This window comes from Quercus lobata, chromosome 3, assembly GCF_001633185.2.
Source record: "Quercus lobata isolate SW786 chromosome 3, ValleyOak3.0 Primary Assembly, whole genome shotgun sequence".
In the NCBI taxonomy this organism is placed as follows: Eukaryota; Viridiplantae; Streptophyta; class Magnoliopsida; order Fagales; family Fagaceae; genus Quercus; species Quercus lobata.
Genome location: NC_044906.1, coordinates 41,634,829 through 41,660,085, shown reverse-complemented (window position 1 = coordinate 41,660,085; position 25,257 = coordinate 41,634,829). Strand labels below are relative to the sequence as shown.

The 25,257-nt window shown below is 34.2% G+C and overlaps 1 protein-coding gene across 1 annotated transcript in view; it reads right to left on the bottom strand.

The window, feature by feature from the left end:
* Positions 1 to 25,257, bottom strand: part of LOC115980902 — a 93,242-nt gene that overhangs the window by 44,075 nt on the left and 23,910 nt on the right. The window lies entirely within an intron of this gene.

Sequence of the window (25,257 nt, the reverse complement as noted above, 5' to 3'; positions counted from 1 at the left end):
ACATAATATTACATATAGCATCAAACAATAGGATTTAAGGGCACCAATCCTAACACTAAGTTCTATTGTACAAACTTCAATTCTTTTATAGTGGATCTATTTTACCTTGAGGATAGCTAGGTTAAATCATCCGCAGGTTTTTTACCGGTTTGGTTTTCATGGGTCATCAGATCTTTGTGTTCTTTATTTTTCCACATTATATTTATTTTACACATATTGGTTTGACCTAGTGTTAATTAACAAACTTGTTAATCAACTTGGCTTAACATTAGGTTAACATTAGGTTAATCATACTGTGTTAAGGGGTTTAAAACTTTACAAGTGGTATCAGAGTAGGTTAGCTCTTAATTTAGGTTATTATACTTAGAGTTGATCCTTGATCCCTGTTATCATGGATAATTTTAAGTGTATTACTATTTTTTATTGTGAAGTTTTGAATAAAAATGACACTATTGTTTCAGTTGATCTTTTTGAGGTTTGTGAAAGGAATTTACAGGATTTCAGTTTTTCTCAAAAGATTGGTGTAATCCCTTAAGTACACTCTACTTCTCATGGATTTTCACCTATAAAGCCGATGACTCGTGTTATATGGGTGAGAAAAAAATTGCTAAGGTGAGTGTTGTTTACTTGTCCTTGATTTAATTCTTTTAATCAATTGTGGACATTTTTTTTTATATAGTTTTTGGTTGTTTTACTTTCTTAGGTTGTTTTGTTAAAAAAAAAAAAAATCCAAAAACATTGAAAAATTTCAAAAAGACAATATTTTATTTTGAGTCTTGTTTTATTTTTCTTGAAGATTACATGAATTATGATATCTCTCTCTTGATTTAGAACGTGCTTAACATTGTGGAGAAACTTGAATAGTATGTGTTGCATAAGTGCTAAGCTATTTCTAATTTTGTGTGAGTATGTACTAGTTTATACATGTACTCATGGGTTAATTACGAAATTGATATTTCTTATTTGTGTACCCTCTATACCTTAGTTGAGCACTATCATGCATAGCTTTGCATTGTTCATTTAGCATAATGTGTGCTTTTTGTTTTTGGTCATAAATTTTTTTTAAAACCAAAAAGATTTTTATTTGTTTTGTATTACACATCATGGATGTATAGTTAAGGTTGGCTATATGAAGTTTACATTTCATGCCTTTGTACCTTGTTTAGCTTGGATGAGCTTATTTTTCTGTAGTTTGCTAGTTTTAGCTATGTAATGCATGTTGTGTGGGAGTTGTTTATAGTTTTTAATCACATGATCTTGATTTTGAAGTCAAATGCTTTTGATTGTAAGGACTAAAAAATCCTAAGAGAAAGGAATAAATAACCATCTCACCATTGTCTACTGGCCAATCATGAACACCTTAGTGCATATCATAAGATTTTGTGCTCGAGAAAGTGTAGCATATACACAAAAAGAACATAAGGTGTAGCCTCAGATATAATAAACTCAAATAAAATAAAATTGGTGTGTACATTATTGGACTATAATAAATTCAAATGAAATAAAATTTGTGTGTACATTATGAGGCATTATAAGAAACTTCCATGATTGCAAGCTTGTTTTCTAGGAGATGTGAGAGTTATATGATGTAACTCTTTAGGTGATGGTCACTTTCAAATTTATGTGATGAATTCTGTAAAAAATGTGATTGATTTCTATCTACTTATCACCTCACATGTATCTCATGCTTTTGCTAGTTGCACACACTACACAAGTCATTCTTTGCTAAACTTAGTACATGATATTATGTGTGAATGTGTTTTGGCCATCCAAGGTTATATGTTCCTTGATTTTAATGCAAATTGTGTTTAATGTTTGAGTTTTAGGGATAAATTGTGTGAAATCTTATTTTTGGAAGATCTGGGTTAAATTCAAGTGTTTTTGAAAAACTTTTTATTTCATTCTCATGCATGTCATTCATGAAATTTGATGCTTTGAGGAGTTTCTGCATAAAATTGCTCTGTTTTTCAAAAAGTTGATTTTTCCAGATTTTCGATCGATCGAACCTGTTTTTTGACCGAACAAAATTGCGAAATTTTTTTTGATTTGAATCTACCTAGCTTAATTGGTGCTCGATTGATCGAATTTAATTTTTGATCAATCGAAGCCGAGTTTCGACCGATCGAAAATTGGTCAGTGAGTGTTTTAAAAAAGGAATTTTTCTCATGTGTTCATCACTTTATTCAAACTATTCAAACACTTTTCTCACTATTGCTCCTCGATCGATCCAATCTAAGGGTTTTTTTGTCATTTTCTTCCTCAAATCTTCAAGGGTTTTTGTCCTCAAGTGTAGGTAAGACCTAAATACCGTTCCTTTTCCATTAAAATCTCATTTTTCATGCATTTTCATTAATTTTTTTTCTAAAAATTTCAAACATAGGATTTTTGGGAGTTTTGATTTTAGGGTTGTTTTTATTCATATTTGATCAATGGGTTTTTGTTCTTTGATGTCGTAAACATGTTTCCCATGCATTAATTTGATTAATTTGGTGATTTGAGATTTCAAATTTCTAGGGCTTGAAACTTTGTGAAATTAGGGATTTTATTCAATTGGGCTAAAATTGATGAAATTTACTTGTGTTATTGATTGATTATGTCATTATATGATGTTTTCTAACTAGTGTAATGATTAATTAATCAATTTGGTTCATTTTTTGAAAAGGGGTTTTTCAAATTTGGGGTTTTTGCTCTAAAAACTTTGTGTTCAAGTCAATTGATGGTTTATGAAGTAAATTGAACAATGTCAATGCATTAGAGCATGCATCATATAGATTGTTATTTATTGAGATTTTTGTGCTCTAACCTTCTCTAATGCAGTCTGCCCTCGTGTTTCTTTCTTTGTTTTTGTTTTCCTTTTTGTCTACTCTCTTAGCATCATGGTTAGGAAAACTAAAGCAAACAAGAAAACCACCACCACCTCTACCCCTGTTTTTTAGAGTGATAGGTTTAGAACTGAGAAAAACTAAGAAACCTATGAGAAGCTTAACATCTATAGGTTAGTTTGGACTGAGTGTAAGGTGATTCTAGATGAGTTAGATCCGGAGATTAGGAGGAACTTTGAGAGTCGGGGTTGGTTACCTCTCTTAGATGTGGAGCATCCTCCTCTAGTTGCCTTGATTAGAAAGTTCTATTCGAACCTCTTTATCCACTCCAATGATTCCAACACTCAGAATGTGAGGAGTTGGAGAAGGGGTGAAGAGTATGTCATTACACCCTAGGTAGTGGCCTCTGCTCTTGGTGTACCTTTGGTATGGCAGCCTATGTATCCTTACACTGAGACCCCTCCTCTTGATGATATTATGTCCTTACTTACTAGTACTACCATTAGATGGGGTACTGATCGTCGGATCACCTCTCATGAGTTGATTGAGCTTAATTATCTATTTTTCTGGATATCTTGTCATTCCATTTGGCCTATCTCTCATTTACACACTATTCCTCTTGAGAGATGTGCGTTTCTGTACACTCTTGTCGTCGATGCTCCTATGAGTTTTTCTACTCTTTTCATTTGTTCTTTGGTTAAGGTTCATAGGAGTAGTGCAAAATCTCATGGTCTTTTCTTTCCTATTTTCTTTCATAGGATTTTATTAGACTTAGGTTTAGAGGATTTTCCTACATCTGAGCCTGTCCATATTATTGCTCCCATAGGTGCCACCTTCCTTAGGCAAAGAGCGGCTCAGATGAAGGCTAGCTCTAAACGCCCTAGAGTAGAGTCTTCCACAGGTGATGCATCTTGGCCTTCTTCAAGCGATCCTTCAGCTGAGGAGTTTGTCGATCCCACCACCGCTGTTAATCCTCCACCTTCTTCTTCGAGTGATCCATCCATTCGGAGTATGTTGGATACTGTCATGATTGTTTAGGCAATGGACAGATTTTGTTGGGTATGCTCACAGAGCTTCAAGCTTTGCATGCTAATTTGGCAAGTGCTCGACGGTCTTCTCCACCACCTCTTTTTGATGATGAGTCCTGATTGCCCTTTGGCAATTCGTCATAAAAAGGAGAAGTACATATGCATGGAGATAGGGGGATTTTTTGTTAGATTGTATCTAGGAGCTTCATGATGTATATTCTATTTTGGCTTGATAGTTCCTTGGATATCAGTAGGTTGACAAGTCTCGAACGATGATGATCTTTGGGCTATATCCTGTAAACAAGAACACTGGATCAGAGGAGACCGGTGGGGACCGGCCAAAAGTCCTCCTCCAATGAAGTTAGTTACTTTTCTCTCTCTGTAAGGAAGGAGTATTTTCTTAAATCAAATTGTTTGAATACCTTACCTTTCATCGAAGAATCCTTATATAGTATGTGGGGAACGGTTATCTGTTTAATAACCGTTCCCAATGTCGAGGAGTTCGGAGAATTGGGGGTAACTTCCATAACCGCTATGGAAGTTACCTAGGTAGGACGGGCCGTTCCATGGTGAACTCGTCCATCTCTTATTGAAGACGGACGAGACCATCTTGGACGGCTTGCCCTTTGCCCGAATGATGATGGTAAGATTCCCATAGGATCTCGTCCGTCCAGAGACGGACGAGGTTAGCTAGGACGCTTGGGACGATCACTTCGCCTGTGGTTTGTCGTAGCTTGTCTTTCGTTGGACAAGACATATGGATGAGTTATGGAGTTGGATGTTTTTTGTGACACCATCATGGCTCATGATGCATTTCTTTTTTTTTCTTTTTTTTCTTTTTAGAGTTGTATATGTTAGGCGGAGACACTATGCTTTATGCTTTATGTTTTGTTTCTTTTATTGTTTCTTATTTCACATATGCTACATTGGTTATTGATTTATATTGTGAGGTTATTCATGATATATGTCTTTTATTTTATATTTTATGAAATCAAAAATTTATTTTGGTTTACTTGTATTTTCCATACATGCATTTATGTGTTTGTTGAAGTGTTTCAGGAATATACAGATTAATTCAGTTGTGGATACTATCTACACTGGCAATTGATAGATAGTAGTTAGGTTGAATTGTGTTTAGGGCATTTTAATTTTAAATGGGCTATTTTGTAACTTTGAGCATTTCATGTTTGTGATATGTTTTGTCACGGATTGCCAAAGGGGGAGATTGTTAGGTTCTAAGACCTTAGAGACTAATGTATTAGAACTTCAATGAGTATTGTGTTGGCAAACCATAATCAAAACATAAAGTCTAGGTTTAGGCTTGCTCAAAGTATGTTTTATTGTAAAGTTGGAATCAAGTGATTGCATAATTTATTAGACTAAATCTGCAAGGCTCGATTGATCGAAAATTAAACTCTATCAATCGAACCACATGTTAGGACATATGTGATTCAGTGATAGGAACATATGTCACTACTTTATGTAATTGACTAATCCTTTGACAAAGCACGCTTTACTTATAATTGGATAAATCTAGGATGTGTTTAATGCTTCAAGAAACAAGATTTCAAATTCAAGTGCTAAACCACGTAAGTCTATCCAAGAATTAAGTCAGAAAGTGCAGGATTTTAAAACTCGACATCTAGCATCTATCGAGGTTTAAAGAGAGTTATTTCAGCTTGAGGCTCAACAGCTGCTCGACAAATAGGGTATCTGTCGAGATTTATGAAGTTCAGTTTTTCAAGCTAATTTTCATCCAATCTGTGAATGTATATTTAGGCTTTCTTTTCTCACAACCCTAAACATATATAAAGATTATTTTAAGAGCCGCAAAAGGTTACACACAATTGCACAAGAGCACAATTCCACAAGTGTGAAGAAAAGTGTGACTAGAAACCTAGTTTGCCCTAGTTCTTCTTTCTCTTGAAGAAGTTGTTGTGTTTTGTACACCATAAGGTTTTGCGACCAAGCAACTTTATGATCTTCATCGTGTGATAAACAGAAGAATTTTGCAGCCAACATCCATCTCAAGTTGGTGATCAAGTCGCGTACGAGGATCTGCGTAATTGGTTAGTCACATATTGGGAGCCGTGAATTGAAAATGAGAGATTGTCACTACAGAACAAGTCCAATTGTAGGGTAAGGGTTCAACTCTAGGTTGATAGAAGATACTAGGATTTCTTTACTTGTAACCGCTTGTTTTGATAATAATGGATTCTCGAGAATGGTGACCTTAAAATCACTCAGTGGGGTTTTTGCCGTGTAGGTTTTCCTTATTCATAAACAAATCACCGTGTCAATTTATTTTCTGCTGCACACTTTAGATAATTGGTGATTTGTTTGTGCTACCACGCGTTTTATATGTTAATTTGATTAATTAATAAACTTGGCTAATTAATCAATTAATTTATCACAAAGGGTCAATACATTCTTGGCATATCAAGTGGTATCAGAGCAAGCACACTCTGATAAAAGTTAATCTTTGCTATGTAATCCATTGACCCCTATTGTCATGGCTGCAACCGGCTTGAAGAGATCTTTGTTTTCAAATACATCTTGTTTTTCTAATCTTTACTTGTTTGAGTGTATCAAAAAATCCAAGTCTAAAAGTTATTTGAATTCTATTATGATGACTATTGGAAAAGATCTCAGCTTGGCAAAGAGGAAACTAAACTGTCTCAGAATGAAAATGTGCAAAGGAGTTCGTCTAAGAAGAGTGAAAGTTAAAGGTTTAGCTCATAAAAGGCAGATGAGAGAAAATCCCATTCCTTTGATCTGTCATCTAAGCACGAAGTGTGCTTCATGATGAAGTCCGCATTTAAGGTTATGGACACATGCTTGTGGTACCTTAACAGTGGCTACTCAAGACACATGACTGGAGACCGATCTTTCTTCAAGGTTTTCGAGTATAAAAAAGGTGGTAATGTCACTTTTGGTGATAGGAGTAAATAACAGATTAAAGGAAAGGGAATTATCTCTCTACCTAGACTGCTAGACATTGCAAATGTTCTATATGTAGAAGGTCTAAGAGTGAACCTATTGAGCATAAGTTCGATATGTGATCAAGACTTCATGGTACTATTCTCAAAAGGAAAATGCCTTTTCATGGACGAGTCTGGAAAGAAGCTCATAAGTGGTGTTTGCACTCTAGACAATTGTTATGGCTTGGTTCCTAATGTTGATATTGTGTGCAATAACATTCATCTTACAAATGAAGATCTATGGCACCAAAGGATGGGACATGCTAGTTACAAACATCTTTCAATTATATCTAAGCATGAGTCAATATTGGGGATACCAAAGCTCAATAGAGTGAGCAATGTGGTGTGTGGACCATGTCAGCTTAGGAAACAGACAAAAGCTAAACATCTGGATCATGTGTTGTATCTCAAGAAGGCACTTTATGAGTTAAAGCAAGCCCCTAGAACTTGGTATGATCGGCTCACATAATACTTGGTGTCACAGGGGTTCACAAGAGGAAAAGCAGATCAAACTCTCTTCATAAAAAGGGAAGATGGAAGCTGATAGTTGCTTAAGTCTACGTTAATGATATCATCTTTAGGTCAACAAAGGATGAACTTGCCCATAGCTTCTCAAAACTCATTACAGGCGGAGTTTGAGATAAGCATGATTGGAGAGCTGACTCATTTCCTTGGATTGCAAATTCGTCAACAAGATTCAAGTATATTCCTATCTCAATCTAAATATGTTAAAAATCTTGTGAAAAAATTTGGTTTAGAATCTGCTAGTTCTGTTAGAACCCGTATGAGCCCAAATGTTAAACTCACTGTTGACTTGTTAGGTAAAAGTGTAGATTCATCTCTTTATAGAAGCATGATAGATAGTCTTCTTTACCTTACTGCTAGTAGACCTAGCATTAGTTACAGTGTGGGAGTGTGTGCTAGATATCAGGCTAATCCTAAAGAGTCTCATATGATTGCTTTGAAAAGAATCATAAAGTATATCAAAACCACTGTTGACTTTGGTGTGTAGTATAGCATGGACACAAATGATGTCTTAGCTGGGTATTCTGACGCTGATTGGGTTGGGAATGCTGATGATAGAAAGAGTACATCGGGAGGTTGTTTCTATATGGGTAATAATCTTGTCTCCAAGATGAGCAAAAAGCAGAATTCTATCTCATTATCCACTATAGAAGCTGAGTACATCGCTGCTGGTAGCTGTTGTACCCAACTTCTATGGATGCAAAAACTACTCCATGATTACGGTATTTGTTAAGAACATCTTACCATCTACTGTGACAATACCAGTTCCATCAACATCTCTAAGAATCCGGTTCAACATTCTTGAACTAAACACATAGAAATTCGACATCACTTCATTAGGGAGCTTGTCGAAGATGGTACTCTTACTCTTGAGTTTATTCACATTGATGATCAGAAAGCTGATTTGTTTACCAAACCTCTTGATAGCAAACGGTTTGAATTCTTTCGCCAAAACATTGGTGTCATCTCCATGGATTGATCTTTTCTTCTCTTCTTTCTTCCCATGCATTTGCATCAAGTTTTATGCATTGCTTTGTTTTGTTTAACATGTTTTTGTTTGGTTATTTTTCAGTTTTACTTTGTTTTGTTTTTCATATTAAAAAATTGAAAAATAAAAAAAAAATACAAAAACAATGTGTGTTTGTGTACATTGGTACTTGTGTACCTTGGATGGCCATTGAAACAAAGTTTTCTAAACTTTGTATCATTTGTAGCTTAGATGAGCATCTCCATGCACAACTAAGCAAGTGAGCTTTGTGGCTCGTGTATTTGATGAGTAAGGTTAAGTGATCTCTTGTACTTAACACTCGTATCACTATTTTTGACAGGAATGACTAGAAAATCCTAAGAGAGAGGCATAAATAACCATCTCACCACTGTTGCCCGCCAATCAAAAGTGAAATGTCAAATGCTTAACATAATTGGGTATTTCTTTTTTATCTCTTATATGCCCATGCATGGTTTGCTTAAAAGAAAAATAAAAGCAAAAAGATCAAAATGCTTTATATATGATTGCAAGCGTGTATTTTAGGAGATGTGAGAATTATAGGATGTACCTCAAAGGTGATAATTCTCATTAAACAATTATGATTGTGTGTGAGTTAAAGTGATTTTCTCATATCTCAAATCATCATAACATGTAAACACTTATGAAATCTTGCGATGTTTTTCACACACAACATGCAATATTCTTTACTAATTTTGATACATGTGCAGATACAATGTGATTTGACCATCACAAGGAATACATGTGTTAATGTATGCTCACTAAACTGTCTTAACTTGTTTTTGAAATATAAAATTGGTTAGACTTGTTTAGTGTGTGTGTGTTTTGGGATCTATGTGTTTAAAATTTTTCTTGATTGAGAGATTTTTTTGAGAGATTAAAATGTTGTTTGGATCCTTGGTTGAGTTGCATGTTTGATTGCATTCATGTTTATGTTTTTCTCTTCTTAAAAAACTGTTTTTAAGCAATCTCAACAGCTCCTCGACACCTAGCCTATCTATCAAGCTCTTTAGCTTTTTTTAATCGCAATCTCGACAGCTTCTCGATAGCACCTCGATCCATCAAGAAAGTTTTTGTCTTCTCAATAGATGCTCGATAGCTCTTCGATCCATTAAACTTGTTTTTGCTGTGGACACCTCTAGACAGTTGCTTGATAGCTATATCCTTTCAAGCCTTTAAAGCTTGACAGCTCTCGATCTGTCGAGAATTTTAAGAGTCTATAAATAGGATCCGTGCAATTCAGATTTCATTTTTCTCGATCTCTCTTGATACTTTTGTGTCTTTTCACCTCCCAAACCTTTCTTTCTCACTTCAAACTCCCTTCGCAAGAGCATTTCAGCCTCAAGATCATTTTTCTTGCTTCTAGGATGCTCTTTTTGAACAATGTTTCATGCATTATAGATGAGTGTTTACTTTGTTGAACTAATTGTGTGCTGGTAGGGTTGGATTGGGCTAAGCCCATGATGTTTTTAATATTGCACATCACATGCTCATGCATTTTCATGCATACGTACCTTACATTCTCTATATTCTTATATATTGATTGTGTTTGGTGCTTTTCTATGTGTTTCTCTCTCCCTCTCTCTCTCTTGTTTATGTTAGTTGTATCATGGCACCTAAACGTAAGTCTACACTGTCTCGGAACCCTCTTCGTTCCGGGGCATCAACTTCTTCTGACCCTACTCTCTCATATGTTCGGTTCCGTGATGATAAAGCCTGATAGGACTTTTCAGAGAACTTTTCTAAACGAGGCGTTCATTCAGAATGCCAAGTCATTTTTTCTGACTTCTCCGACACTGACCTACCCACTATCATTCACAATAGGTGTTGGGAGTCACTGTGTGACGTCTTGGTCACTTGTCCATCCGTGCTTATTCAAGAGTTCTACTCCAACATGCATGAATTTGATTATTTAGTACCTTTCTTTGTTACTCACGTTTGAGGTATGCGCATCGTGGTCACTTCGGATATTGTATTTGACGTGCTCTATGTCCCTAGGGTAGCGCATCTTGACTACCCTGGTTGTGAGTGTCTTAGGATTGTGTCTAAAGACGAGCTTATATCTACTTTTTGTGAGCGTCCTTCTGATTGGGGTGATCGTCAGTTCACTCATTGTACGGCCTTTGCCAAAAGCCCTTGGTTTCTTAACATGGTTATGACTTTTATTTTGTATCCTTTATCTCATTATAACTCTGTTACCGAGCCCCGTGCTCGATTTTTGCTTTCTCTTTTAGAGCATCTTACTATAGATTTTCTCTCTCATTTTATTATTTTCATCATAGATGTGTTTAGGGATACGATGACTCGTGATAAGCTCATCTTCCCTTCGGCTATCACGAGGATTTTATGCTATTTTTCTGTCCCCTTTCCCATTTCCGACCACTTCCATGCCATGTGTGCCATAGACGTCGCTATCGTTAAACGGAGCGAGGTGCAGCTACATTCGAGACGGTCTAGGATGGCAGCTCCTCCCACTCCTTCAGCTCCATCCATCTCTGCTCCCTCTTCTTCTGCGAGAGGTGTGATTCTTTATGCGATCATGGCGCAACTTTAGTGCATGGTTGCTCGCCTTGACACTCTCAGTGATGAGTTGTGTCAAGTGAACACCCGTGTCGGCCATATTGCCAGACGGTAGGCTTGCCTTGGTGGCTTTGTGGAGTCTTCCTCTTCTCCTCCCGGGGCATCCGAGGACGATAATGACTCTAACGACAATGATGATGATGAGGATGGAGATGCTAGCTCTTCTAGTGCTGCCGGGATGTCTACTTGATACTATTACCCTTTGTCACTCGTGACAAAAAGGGGGGAATATTTTTGGATATGAGAGTAGTCATATTCATAGGGAGAGGGTTAGTATTAGGAGATTTTTGTTAGAGGGAGTGTTCATATTTTTTAGGGATGTAGTGAGGATTTTATGTATCTTTTTCTTTCTATTTTAGATACATTGTTCATGTACCTTAGATCTTGTGATCATATTGTGATAACAAACCTTGTACTTGTTGATATATACATTTAAGGTTGTTATTACAGTTCTTTCACCTATCTTTACATGTGTTGTTTCTTTTCTTTCTTTATACATATGTTTCTTATTTAATATATACAATCTTATATTTCTGTTTCACACTAAGATGCCTTGATCAGTTTTGTTTAAAGTGTTTCAGAAATATAGGTTGTCAAAGTCTACTTGCCATAAACTCTCTTCTTGTAAAGTTTTTCAAGAGTTTGTGTTAGGATAGATTTTATTGTATTCAACAAGTGAATATGAGTTGAGTGATTTATGACTTCTCTCATATGTTCATTTGTTTGTTGTGGTTCTGTCACAGATTGCCAAAGGGGGAGATTGTTAAGACATATGTGATTCAATGATAGGAACATATGTCATTACTTTATGTAATTAGCTAATCTTTTGACAAAACGCACTTTACTTGTAATTGGGTAGATCTAAGATGTGTTTAATACTTTAAGAAAGAAGGTCTCAAGTTCAAGTGTTAAAGTCATACAAGTCTATCCAAGAATCAAGTCAGAAAATGCAGGATTTTAAAACTCGATAGCTATTTCAGCCCGAGGCTCGACAGCCACTCGACAGATAGGGTATCTGTCGAGATTTATGAAGTTCAATTTTTCAAACTAATTTTCATCCAATCTGTGAATGTATGTTTGGGATTTGTTTTCTCACAATCCTAAACATATATAAGGATTATTTTAAGGGTCGTAAAAGGTTATGCACAGTTGCACAAGAGCACAATTCCACAAGTGTGAAGAAAAGTGTGATCAGAAACCTAGTTTGCCATAGTTCTTCTTTCTCTTGAAGAAGCTGCTGTGTTTTGTACACCATAGGATTTTGTGACCAAGCAACTTCATGATCTTCATTGTGTGATAAACAGAAGAACTTTGTAGCCAACATCCTTCTTAAGTTGGTGATCAAGTCACGTACTGGGATCCGTGCATTGAAAATGAGAGATTGTTACTACAGAACAAATCCAATTGGGTATTGGGGTAAGGGTTCAATTGTAGGTTGGTAGAAGATACTGGGATTCTTTTACTTGTAACCGCTTGTTTTGATAATAGTGGATTCTCGGGAGTTGTGACCTTAAAATCATCTGTGGGGTTTTTGCCGTGTAAGTTTTCCCCATTTGTAAATAAATCACTGTGTCAATTTATTTTCCGTTGCACACTTTAGATAATTGATGATTTGTTTGTGCTACCATGAATTTTTCATGTTAATTTGATTAATTTAATAAACTTGGCTAATTAATCAATTAATTTATCATAAGGGGTTAATACATTTTTGGCCTATCACCATATGCAGATTGTTTTTTCTGCTAAATTTCCAACTTAGCCCAAGCCCGTTTGATGTATAGGGTTTTATGTTTTACTTCTCATATAAAAAGAAAAACCCTAGCCACGTTTTAGAGGCTTTTTGATGTGCTATGTGTTGAATCTCTTGTGAGATCTAGAGGTGTTTACCTTCATACACACTTAGGGTTATCAAGATCATGATTGATGTCAAAAGCTTGGTGATCGCTTCAATTGCTGCATAAAGAACTTAATAAAGATCTAAAATCTTTGAGTGGAGTCTCAAAGTCACAAGTAGGAGAACTTGTGGTTGCAGTGGATCAAAAGAAAAAAGTAGTACGTGGACTCGGAGCTGTCACCTGATTGTGGTAGTAAGTTTTCTACTTGAGGTAACAATAGGATGTTAGTTGTCTAAGTTCTATTAGACAAACTTCAATTCTTTCATAGTAGATTTGTTTTACCTTGAGGATAACTAGGTTAAATCCTCATCAAGTTTTTTACTGGTTTGGTTTTCGTGGGTCATCAAATCTTTGTGTTCTTTATTTTTCCACATTATATTTATTTTACGCATATTGGTTTAACCTAGTGTTAATAAACAAACTTGTTAATTAACTTGGCTTAATATTAGGTTAATCATATTGTGTTAAGGGGTCTAAAACTTTACAGAGATGAAGAAAAACAGAGGAATATAAAGGAGAAAGAGGCCATTTACAAGGGGATCTAGTGGAGAATCTGTAAACAAAAACACCGTAGCAAGAAGAACTGAAATTGTAATCAAGTCTAAAAGAAATATATTCAAGAACTACTCTCCTTGGACTTTGCTGAGGAAGGATTTCTTTGTATAAAGCTTTTTTTTCTTTACCATCTTACCATCTATAGTCCATTGTGAGCGTTGTTCAATACATTGAAGACTAGTTTTCAGCCCATTATCTACAAATTCATTGTGTTGGACTCTTTGGACCTTAATCCTATTATCTCTTGGGTTTAGGATCCAAAACTCGCCCTTACAAGAGTAATGCTACAGTCACAAACTATTTTATAACATTTTTACAAAATGTTGATGTGGTCAACCTCTTATTGATTTTCATCTAGGCTTACCATTAATATTACTTTTTCATTTATCAATAATCACTTACCACATCAGCATTTTGTAAAAAAAATTTGTAAAATAGTTTATATCTCTAGCATTATTCTTATTTTCAACTTTTAGATCTCTAGGAGATCTATGGTGTAAAAAAGGTGTAACACTTGTGAAATTACACCGGGTGTAATTTGAACCCGTCTCTTTGTTTATATATATCTATTAAAATGTTGATATTGTAGATTTGTTTTGTTTACTGGTGTTTGCCAGTCACCAGGGTGGCCCTTTTGTTCAGACCTAGTTTTTCTTTGTTTTTGGTTTATTGACATCAATATACTTTTATCTTCACCATTAAAAAAAGAAAGTTATCTGACTCGCAGTAATTGTGAAATAAGAGAAAATGAGATTATTTTTGGTAATATATATATGTGTGTGTGTGTGTGTGGTTAGGTTGTGTTGATTAAAATATTACCAAAATATGCTAGAGATACAAAATTTTTTACAAACTGCTAATGTGGCGAGTGGTTATTAGTAAATGAAAAAGTAAAGTTAGTAGTAGGTTCAGATGAGAATCAGTAAAAAGTTGGCCATAGCATTAGTTTGTAAAAATGTTGTAAAATAGTTTGTGCATATAGTATTAGTCTATATTATCTTGTGGAAAGCAATAAATAAGTAGAGAGATTTGTAAAAATGTTATAAAATAGTTTGTGAGAGATACAAACTATTTTACAAAAAATTTTACAAACTGCTAATATGATGAGTGATTATTGGTTAATGAAAAAATGATATTAATGGTAGACCTAGATAAAAACCAATAAGAGGTTGACAACATCAACATTTTGTAAAAATGTTGTAAAATAGTTTATGCTTGTAGCATTACTCTTACTCAGTGAATAATGCTAGATATACAAACTATTTTACAAAATTTTTTACAAACTGCTGATGTGGTGAGTGATTATTGGTAAATGAAAAAGTGATCTTAATGATAGGCCTATATGAAAACCAATAAGAGGTTGGTCACATTAACATTTTGTAAAAATGTTGTAAAATAGTTTGTGCCTGTAGCATTACTCTTACTCAATGAATAATGTTAGAGATACAAACTATTTTACAAAAAAAATTACAAACTACTGATGTGGTGAGTGATTATTGGTAAATGAAAAGTGATATTAATTGCAGGTTTGGATGAAAACCAATAAGAGGTTGGTTACATCAACATTTTGTAAAAATGTTGTAAAATAGTTTATGCCTATAGCATTACTCTTACTCAATATTGTCTAGTGGAAAGCAATAAATGGAGAGAGAGAGAGAGAGAGAGAGAGAGAGAGAGAGAGAGAGAGAGAGAGAGAGAGAGAAAATGCTAGTATTAATTAAGTAATAAGGTAGAAAACAACAACATTTAATGATGTTATTTTAACTGTTAGATCTCTTAAAAATCTACGGTTTAAAAAATGTGTAACTTTTCAAAAATTACACCAAGGGTTTGTTTGGATAAACTGCTTTAAAAAGTGCGTTTTAAAAAAATAATGTTTTTAAAATGTTCTTTTTGAAAACACCATTTTTAAAACCATAGATAAGTGTTTGGTAAAAATTTGAAAATGTGCGTTTTCTATTTTTAAGACCCTAAATAAGCATTTGGATAAGCTGTGTTAAAAATTGCTGTTTTAGGTGTAAATTACAAGAAAAGACTGAACTACATTGTTAAGATTATCTTGTTATTATTTTTCCTGTTATGAGTGTTTTTTTAAAGGATTGACAATTGCATTAATAATAATAATAAATTATTGATGTTCATGATGTTGTGGAAATTTATAGAGAGAAGTTTCTCATAGAAAAAAAAAATCATAAGGAGAAAGACTATAAATGATTAGGAAAATAAATATATTAACATGTTTATTACTGACAATATCAGTATTTTGACCCGTACATTATAACAATAATAATAAAATAAAATAAAAAAGCTCTTAACCAAAACATTAAAAAATTTCCAAAATAGAAATAATGAAAATATTGTTTACAACCCACAGATGGACCGAATTATATTGTCACAAAGAGATTTCATCTTCTCATCATGTATAGTCTCAACGTTTGCCTGACTGCTACTATCTTCTTCGCTAATATTACTTCCTGGATTGTCCAAGTTATGCTCATCCCATTCAAATCCCTCACCCTCCCTATCATGTTTTCTAATAAAATTATGCAAAATACAAGTAGCAACTATAATGTTTATTTAGTCCTTAATGCTGTAAGATGTCATTTGTTTCAAAAATTTCCATCTATTCTTCCACACTCCAAAAGTTCTCTCAATTGCACTTCTAAGTGATGAGTGAACATAGTTAAACCTTTCTTCTAGGTGATTTCCACGAACAATCGTCGAAAATCTGGAAGATGGCACCTTTGTCCCTTATAAGGTGTCAAATATCATTTCCTTAAGGAATATCTAGTATCAATTAAATAATATTTTCCCAGTAAAAGAAAAAAAAACACATAAAGTGTGCATAAATAATATCCTTCATATATATTTAATATAAAAAAAATTATATACCTTGTGGTGGTTTTGGAAAGTTGATAGATTGTCGGCGAATAGTATCTAAGAAAATATGTGTATCATGTACTGCACCTTCCCATCCAAACATAAAAAATGTGAAAAGTAAATTAAAATCACATGCTGCCATCACATTAAAAGTTAGCATACCCTTTCTATTATAATATGAAGTTTTCCTGTCCTCTGCAACAACAACTTGGATATTTGTACCATCAATGGCACCAATACAATCCTAAAATAAGATACAAATTTTAGTAACTTAGGAAATAATCCTAGCAATGATTAGAAGAAAATTATAATGATTGAAATGCATACCTGAAAGTATGGCATGTACATTGGATTCTTTTGTATATGTCTTGGAACTACACTAAATGTAGGGTTAGAAGGCTTAAGGATATTCATTGACATTATGTTAACACGTTTCAAAACTCTATGAAAATGTTTTTGTATAGTCTCACTAGAATGTTGGAATCCTTCTTGGACCAACCTATTACATGCTCCTTGTCCGAGTATAATCAAACACATACCTACTAACTCTTCAAGCCTAATATGCCTTGTGTGCCGAAGTCCGTATGTATATTGTAAAATATTACACAATTGAAGGAAAACATGTGGCTTCGTTCTGAACATTTGGTATATTTTGCTTCATTACCAGTTAAACAATCCATTAACCACCTATAGCCAATTTGTTCAGAATATCTACAAGGTTCTTTATTAATATATTTCATATAATATGTCATTGCTGTATGACATCCTGCAACAATAAGATCATATAATTCATCATCATCTTCCACATGATAAGAATGATCATCATCACTATCGTCAATATAATCATTGTAATCCATATGAATGACACCTAAAATGATAACAAAAAATTATATAAATCACAATAAATAAATTGTTTAAACGATTAAAGAAATAATATCCATTAAAAATTTTGTTAAAACATCCCAATAAATTTAAACACACTCTAACAATCACATTATTCAAATGATAAAATAATAAACCACGAAAAACCTCACAAAGAACACATTTTAAAGCAATTGTCTTCCTAATTAATTAGTGCCAAAGTAGTATCCGCCTAACAATCTTGCTTCCTCTTGCAGAAACTAAAGTTGCAACTGTGGTTCTCTTGTCACGACAAACATCTCTTTTTTCTCTCGTTTCTGAAAAATATGAGTTGCCATAAGGTAGAGTTCAATACCCTTCTCAATGGCATCCAAGATGCAAAGACGTTCCATGACATTACGAATAGTACTACCTGGCTCCACTAAACAAGCTGAGTTCCTTAACTCTACAACATCACAAATACGACTAAGTTGTTATGTCAACTTTAATGCTATTCCTCCTTTCTTCCCTTTGCCTTGTGTGGATGATAGCAAAGTTCGCTTTTTTCCTTTGTCTTGTGTAGAAAGTTTAGGATTCTCATCATCACTATCATCATCATAACCATTTTTCTTTGGAGAAGATGAGTCAACAGAAGTGTCATTTAACCCCTCCATAAGTTTCTTAACATCATCAGATAAAACACTTGAAGAGGAGGCCCACACTAAATGTCACGCTCCAAACCCAAAAGGGTCCAAAGCATGAAAAACTGAGCCTTCAAGAGAGACTATACGGGATTTTTTTTTCTTTCCGTTTGATAAAGTAAATAAATATGTTAATCTCTCCACAATATAAGTCAAAGCTCTATGACACATTTACAAGCAATACAACCTACAAATCATGTGTCTCTAAACATACATAACAATCCAAAGCTTCAAATAAAATAAACACAAAGTCATGCTCCTCTCTAAGATACGTAACCTCAGCAGAAAATCTAGGCCTATGTCTAACAAACCTTAAGAGCCCAATCTCCAATAGAATGAGCTATGGCGTCGATAAATTTAGAAAGTTGAGTCACCAACAATTTATAGCACAAATCTCCCACTTAGCATAGTACTCCAATCACCACCAATAAACTAAGCTTCATGCCTAACGTATAGCTAATTTATCTATAATACTGTTGGAGAGTGGGATGAGTTAAATCCTAGTAAGTAGCATAATTAATGGGGGTGGGGGAAATGTAGGTTTCATGATAATGAGCATTTTACAAAACATGTTATAATTTGGGAATTTCCATTTAATTTATGCAAAATCAATTTCATTAACAACATGACAAGAATGATAGAAATAACATAGCACTAAGCTTCCCAAAATAACTATGAAACTATATTTTATTCACTATGATCCAAAAATTATCCAATACCATTTCAAAATTAGAAATCTCACCCAAGGTCACATGACAAGGTTGCCACACAAATGGAGTCACCACACAGACGAGTCGTCATACAGACGGGGTTGTCACATAGATGGGGTAATCACCAATATCATGGCGCTATGGCAAAACCACATCAAAAGCTCACAAGTTAATGTATTTGAAATACACAATTCACTTCTAAGTAGTTATTTCAATAACTAAATATCCACAATATTCTCAAAGTCCTCAAAATAAATCATGAAACTATATACTATAATATGTGAGCATTAACAATATAATTCCAAAGCCATAAAATCTAACACAAGGTAATTTATCATAAGGATAACACACTACCACATAGACCGGTCAGGGGTCCACCCATTCACAATTGGCATGATATTTTCCTCTTTGGTATGCAGTCTCTTGGCCCCATGGGCAGCAACCTCACCCATACCCTCAAGGTTTTGTCTCCCCCCCCCCCCCCCCAATATGCAACAGCCAGAATGTGTCAAGTAGGACTTTTTTTGCATGTGGTCTTTTGGCCCCATGGGCAGTAGCCTCACCCATACACAATCAAGGAACCTCTTCCCCCTATGGGCAGCAGGAATGAACATGTCATCCAAAGTGAAGAGGCACTGACCTAGATCTGATCTTGTTGTCACAAAGACTATGGAAACCAAATTGAGTGATCACCGGGAAATCACACATGACATAGAGTTAAAACAACATAAAGTTCACAGGTTACATTTCCTTTCAAATACATAGTTTATATCTAGGTGGCTTCAAAAAAACCTTAAATAACCAAAAGTTCCACAAAGTTTGTAAGTTTCCAAATTCATTCTTTGTCATCAAAATTTTCTATTAATTCCCAAATAATAAAAGACAAGATAAGCACCTTTAAATTTTCCATCATACCATAAATTCGTTATCAAAGATTAAATCAAATATGCTTATATTTTCCAAGTCAACAATTCATGCATTTCCCCATATGCATTACCAAATATGATGCACTTTTATATATAATCATATATAGTAAGGTCGCAACACAATACCTTTTAAGAAAGCATAGTTCCACAAATAATTTTTCAAAATGTGTTTGACCCAAAAACAAAGTTTATGAAACATAGTTGTTTTCCAAAAATCCCATTAAAAAGCTACTTACCTCGGAAAGCCAACCGATTCTACCTCAACTTGGCATCACAAAATTAACCAATCTAGTCATTAGGTCCATCAACAAGAATCTCGAAACCTAGAAACATAAGGATCAAACCTATTAGTAACAAGGCCTATCGCAAAGTTTATCATCACATTTGTCTCGAAAATTGAAAAGGATCCCCTAAATCAAATCAAAGGCACTAAAGCCTAGCTTGCCCAACCTAAGACAAGTACCCATTCCCAAATAGGAATGAAACAAGCGTACAAACTCATAGTGCCACAACACAAAACCAAAGCATTTTAATTCTCTACTGCAAGCAATGTGCACATATAAACATAACATAAAACACATCAATTCAAAATAGAGGTAGCATATCTCATGAGTTTCCCTTTTGAGCACTAAATGATTAAACGAAACTATTATTAAAATTAACTAAGTAAAACACATTTCGAAGAAAGCATGTGGATTTGCAAGCCAATCCATGAACTCCATATAACCCTCCAATCATTTTGTACATGGGGTATCACCCCTTCACATATGGTCATAAAAATCTTGATTTATAATCAATAGAATAGCAAAGTCCATATGTGGCATCCAGCAATCAAAAGGCTACTAAAGTGCAAAACGTGTATCAAGGAAAATGAGAACAATCATTAAACATGCAATCAAAAGGATTGTTATATAAATAGATTAAGAAATACCAAGGTAACTTAGCATAGCCAAAAACAAATGAACTAATTACAAGAATTAATCTTAGGAGTAGGAGTAGAACTGTGAAGAGGTTTCTTACCAAAATCTTTAACCCAAAAGCTTCTACCACAAAAAGAATAATGAAAGGCCACGGGTTTGTGTGAGTAATGAGAGATGAAAAACCCCTTATTTTCATTGTTTGAAGCTAAGTGTCCAATTTGGTAATGAAGTGAAGTGTAAAAATCAAAGAGAAAGAGGAGATGGTTCGGCCTACCAGTAGAAAATCGAGAGAGAAGAAGGGCTGGGAGGGTGAGAGGGATATAACATGTGGATATATGTTTTGGACCACTCAATACAAATATCTTGGGAATAGATTTACAAAACTACCCTCATTTAAATTATATTGCCAAAACCCTTTTTATTTATTTATTTTATTTTATAAAGGTTGGGGTGTTACACTAAATTTCTAGAAGCTGCAATGTCCTTAAACATAATGTCTAATAATTCAACATTCTCCAAACCCTTTTCTTGAAATTTTGTAGCCTCAGGTACCTCCTACGCTACAAGTTTGAATATTTTTGTTAATAACTTACATTAGCATAGTTTATCTACTAATACAACATATGTACAATAGGTTATATGAAAAGTACCATTAGCTTCCTCTCCCACTGTGGACATATGTGATTCAGTTGTTAGGAATATATGTCACTATTTTATGTAATTGACTAATCTTTTGATAAAACGCATTTTACTTGTAATTGGGTAGATCTAGGTATTTTTAATACTTCAAGAAACAAGGTTTTAACATCAAGTGTTGAAGTCATCAAGTCTATCCAAGAAACAAGTTGAGAAGTGCAAATTCATTAAATCTCGACAGTTGGCTCGACAGCTGCATCTATCAAGCTTAAGAAAGCTGTTTTAGCCCGTGTGCTCTACACCTCCTATCTATTGAGGTTTAAGAAAGAAACAAAAATTCTGATATGTTTTCTTGGAATTCGTGAATGTGTCTTTAGGCCTTCTTTTCTCTTAACCCTAGACATATAAAATGATTATTTTAAGGGCCGTCAAAGTGTTCACAAGTTGCATAAGTATTGAGCAAAGTTTGTTCAAACAAATTGTGACCGGAGACAGAATTTGCCCTAGTTCATCGTTCTTGAAGAAGTTGTTGTGTTTGTGCATCGTAAAGTTTTGTGATCAAGCATCTTCTTGATCTTCATCGTTGGGATGAATTGAAAAACTTTGCAACCAACAACCTTCTCTAGTTAGTGATTGAAGTCGCGTACTGAGATTCGCGCAATTGGTTAGTCACGTACTTGGGAGCTGTGCATTGAAAGGAGAAATTATCACTACGAAACAAGTTTAATTGGGAATTGGGGTTAGGGTTCAACTGTAGGTTGGTATAAGGTACTGGGATTCCTTTACTTGTAATCATTTGTTGTGATAATAGTGGAATTTCAGGACTGGTGACTTGAAAATCACCCGATAGGGTTTTTGCCGTTAGGCTTTCCCCATTCGTAAAAAAATCACCGTGTTATTTATTTTTCATTGCATACTTAGTTTATTGGTGATTTGTTTGTGCTACCATGCGTTTGTATATTAATTAACTTAATTAATTCACTTGGCTAAATTAATTGGTTAATTTATCACAAGAGGTCAATTCGTTTTTGGCCTATCACCAACCACTCATTAGTTGCAGCCATTCTCCCTTGGCCTGCATACCATCTCAATCCAATTCCACTTCCCTTCAACTTATTCCAAAACACCCAATCTTTCTTCAATGCATCCCACTTACGCTTATACTTCACCTTAGGATATTCTTTTCCTATTTTCTTTTCAAAAGTTGTTATAATGTTCTCCCAAACCTTTTCAAAAGTATTGAGAGTTACTTTGATCTAAGAAACAAATTGAATTTATATCACTAACCTTTAAACAATAACATTTTTTTTCAACTTATTCTATTTTTTTTTTCCAGGAAATAAAACCCATTGCCACCGACTTTCAAAGCAAATCCCAAAACTAAATTTAATTTACTAAACCAAGAACTAAAAACCAAACTCAGATCTCTAGTATTAACAAAAAAAAAAAAAAAAATTATGTTGAAATAACTTGTTAAACCAACATGTAGAAACCAAATCAATAGGAAAGATTCAAGGAAAAGAATGAAGAATAAGTTTACCAAGTAGACCCATTAACAAAGAATCAAAAATTGAAGCAGAGGAGCAAGAGACCAAAGCCAGAGGAGATACATGGGAAATTGGTAGAGCTGGAATATATACTAGTATTTAGGGGGCAAAATAGATTTTTTGATGAAAAAAAGTGCAATTGACAATCATTATTGAATCACGTGAATTGAAAAAGCTCTGAAATTTTGCCTTTTAAAACTGCTGATTTGGTTAGATTTGTAAATGCAATCCGGCTAAAATCGCTCTGCCAAACGTTTACCTTTTTTGCATTTAGATCCTTAACGCGCATTTTCCTCTGTAATAACGCCTATCCAAATGGGTTCCAAGTATAACTTGAACCCATCTCATAAACATATAAAAGTGTGAGAGAGAGATAAAGAAGTGAAGATTAAGAACGCCAAAAAAAAAAAAAAAAAAAGAATCACTAATTAAAGCAACACAAGTTACACAATACATAAATAAAAAATAAAAAATAAAAATAAAAGCAAAATAGTAGACTTTCATATTTGACCACATACTACTCTTGTTTTCTTAGAAAAAAATAAAATGAAATAGCACCTTGACAGCTTGATATTGCTTTTCAAACGTGTGTTTTGTGAAGTGCACTTGAGAAACTATAAAATATTGTAATTGTAAAATCTGTCATATTTCAAATGGAATGAGTTACAAATTTGTTATGATGATGCATATGATCCATGATAAGTGTTACACGAGTTTTAGTATAGGGGGGATTTGATCATGCATTTTTGTAGTTTAATGAGATAAGTGCAAAATGGGGTATAGTTTAAAGTAGAAAAGTGTAATTTTTCATTATTTTTAATTATTGCTTTTTAAGTGTGCATTTAGGATTAGATTATAAGCTAGCCTTTTTCCCCCCTCTAAGTTGACATTAGCTTATAACTCATGCATATGCATGGGAGCAATAAAGAATAATAGTAATCAAGTACACACATATATAGGGGTGTTTGCGGTGTGATTTGGCCAAAATCATTACCACACAGCACCGCACCTCAATTTTACGATCACATGTGTGGTATGATACGGTGCACAAGGTGTGGTTTGGTTTGTTTTGGACTGGTATACTTTTCAAGATGTCATTGTTAATTATTAGTTTACAATTAATAATCATGAAAATATGATTGTAAGTTTCAAAAAAAAAAAAATATATATATATATATATATAACCTATGTAACGAAAACAAAGTAACACAGCCAAATGCCTTGTAGTTGAATTGGTACCTCCCCATATACAAAGTGCTTAGGGGTCTAGTGAGGAAAGGGTTTGAGCTGCGGGGTTAGCAACATGTTCTAATTATCTCTAAAAAAAAAAAAAAAAAGTAACACAAATATATACAAGACCAACAAAAAAAAAAAAAAAAAAAATCATGGTAGATTAAAAATAAACTAAAATATCACAAATATATACAAATCAAAAAAAAATAAACAATGAAAATAAACCATACACAATTATACTTGTTAAAAAAATATAACATGTAACACAAAAATACTTAACAAGCAACAACCATAAGGTCCATAACAGTATCCCCCATATACACTGCTAGTTATGCAGACTATGAGTGAGAGGGTATCAAAGGAGAAGAGTGAGAGTATGAGATGGAGAAGTTGTTAATTAGATTAATTATGAATTGTCTTTGATTAATGCGAAGATTATCAATATCAAGCACAACAGAAAATAAATAGAACACACATATGATGACTAAGGGAGAGCCAATGGAATATAAATTCCAAAGTAAAAACCCTAGAGGGACTTGACCTAATCAATCCCAAGGTCAACAAATCTACTATCAAATAGAAGTTTACAAACTGGATAACCATATTCTTCATAAACGTAGCTAAACCTACCAAACTTAGCTCTTCGATCCACGGACTTCTTTAATATATAGTTGTTCCAACATGAACCTCTAGTACATGACTTCAAGACTCCACTTGAAGGTTTAGATCCAATACATGAGATGACTAGTATGCATAGTTTTGCACAATGACTTCTAGCACCTAGGCAACAAACTTAAAAACACTTGAGTTTGTTTATATACCTTTGACTTGATCACACAAAACCCTAATCACTTGATGAACTTTTGGGTTGAATTTTATATTTCAATAATCTTGAGATTTGATTTGTTGAGATGCAGCTTGATTTGTTGAAATCGGGGCTTCTTGATCGGTTGAGCAACATAATTTTGCATAGTGACTTCTAGCACTTGGGTAGCAAACTTAACAGCACTTTGAAATTTTAAAAGCACTAAACTAAGGGAGTTTAGTGCTCCTCTAATAACATTAGGGAGTTGTTATGTAATATACACATCACACATACTAGTGTTTCTTAATTCTAGCAAGGGTTTCCTTTTTCTACTCTTATTCTTCATTATCCAAGACAATACTTGCTCATACAAGGATGTCCGTAATTACATCTACGAGACACTTTGAATTTTCTAACCTCTTATTATATGGTTAAATTGGCACTCTCTGAACATTCGTAGCAGTTATTTTAAAAAGAAAGAAAAAAAATATGGATATGTATATGCTTGCTATGGAGAACCATATATCACTTCTAAAGCCTTTTTTTTAGGAGGAACTTCTTCAAGGCGAGGCCACTGCGTGTACCCATCTCGTCCACAAGAACCGTGCGTATGTTAATTCCAAGACTCAAACCAAACCTCGTGGGATTTTCCATGAGACCAACCTAT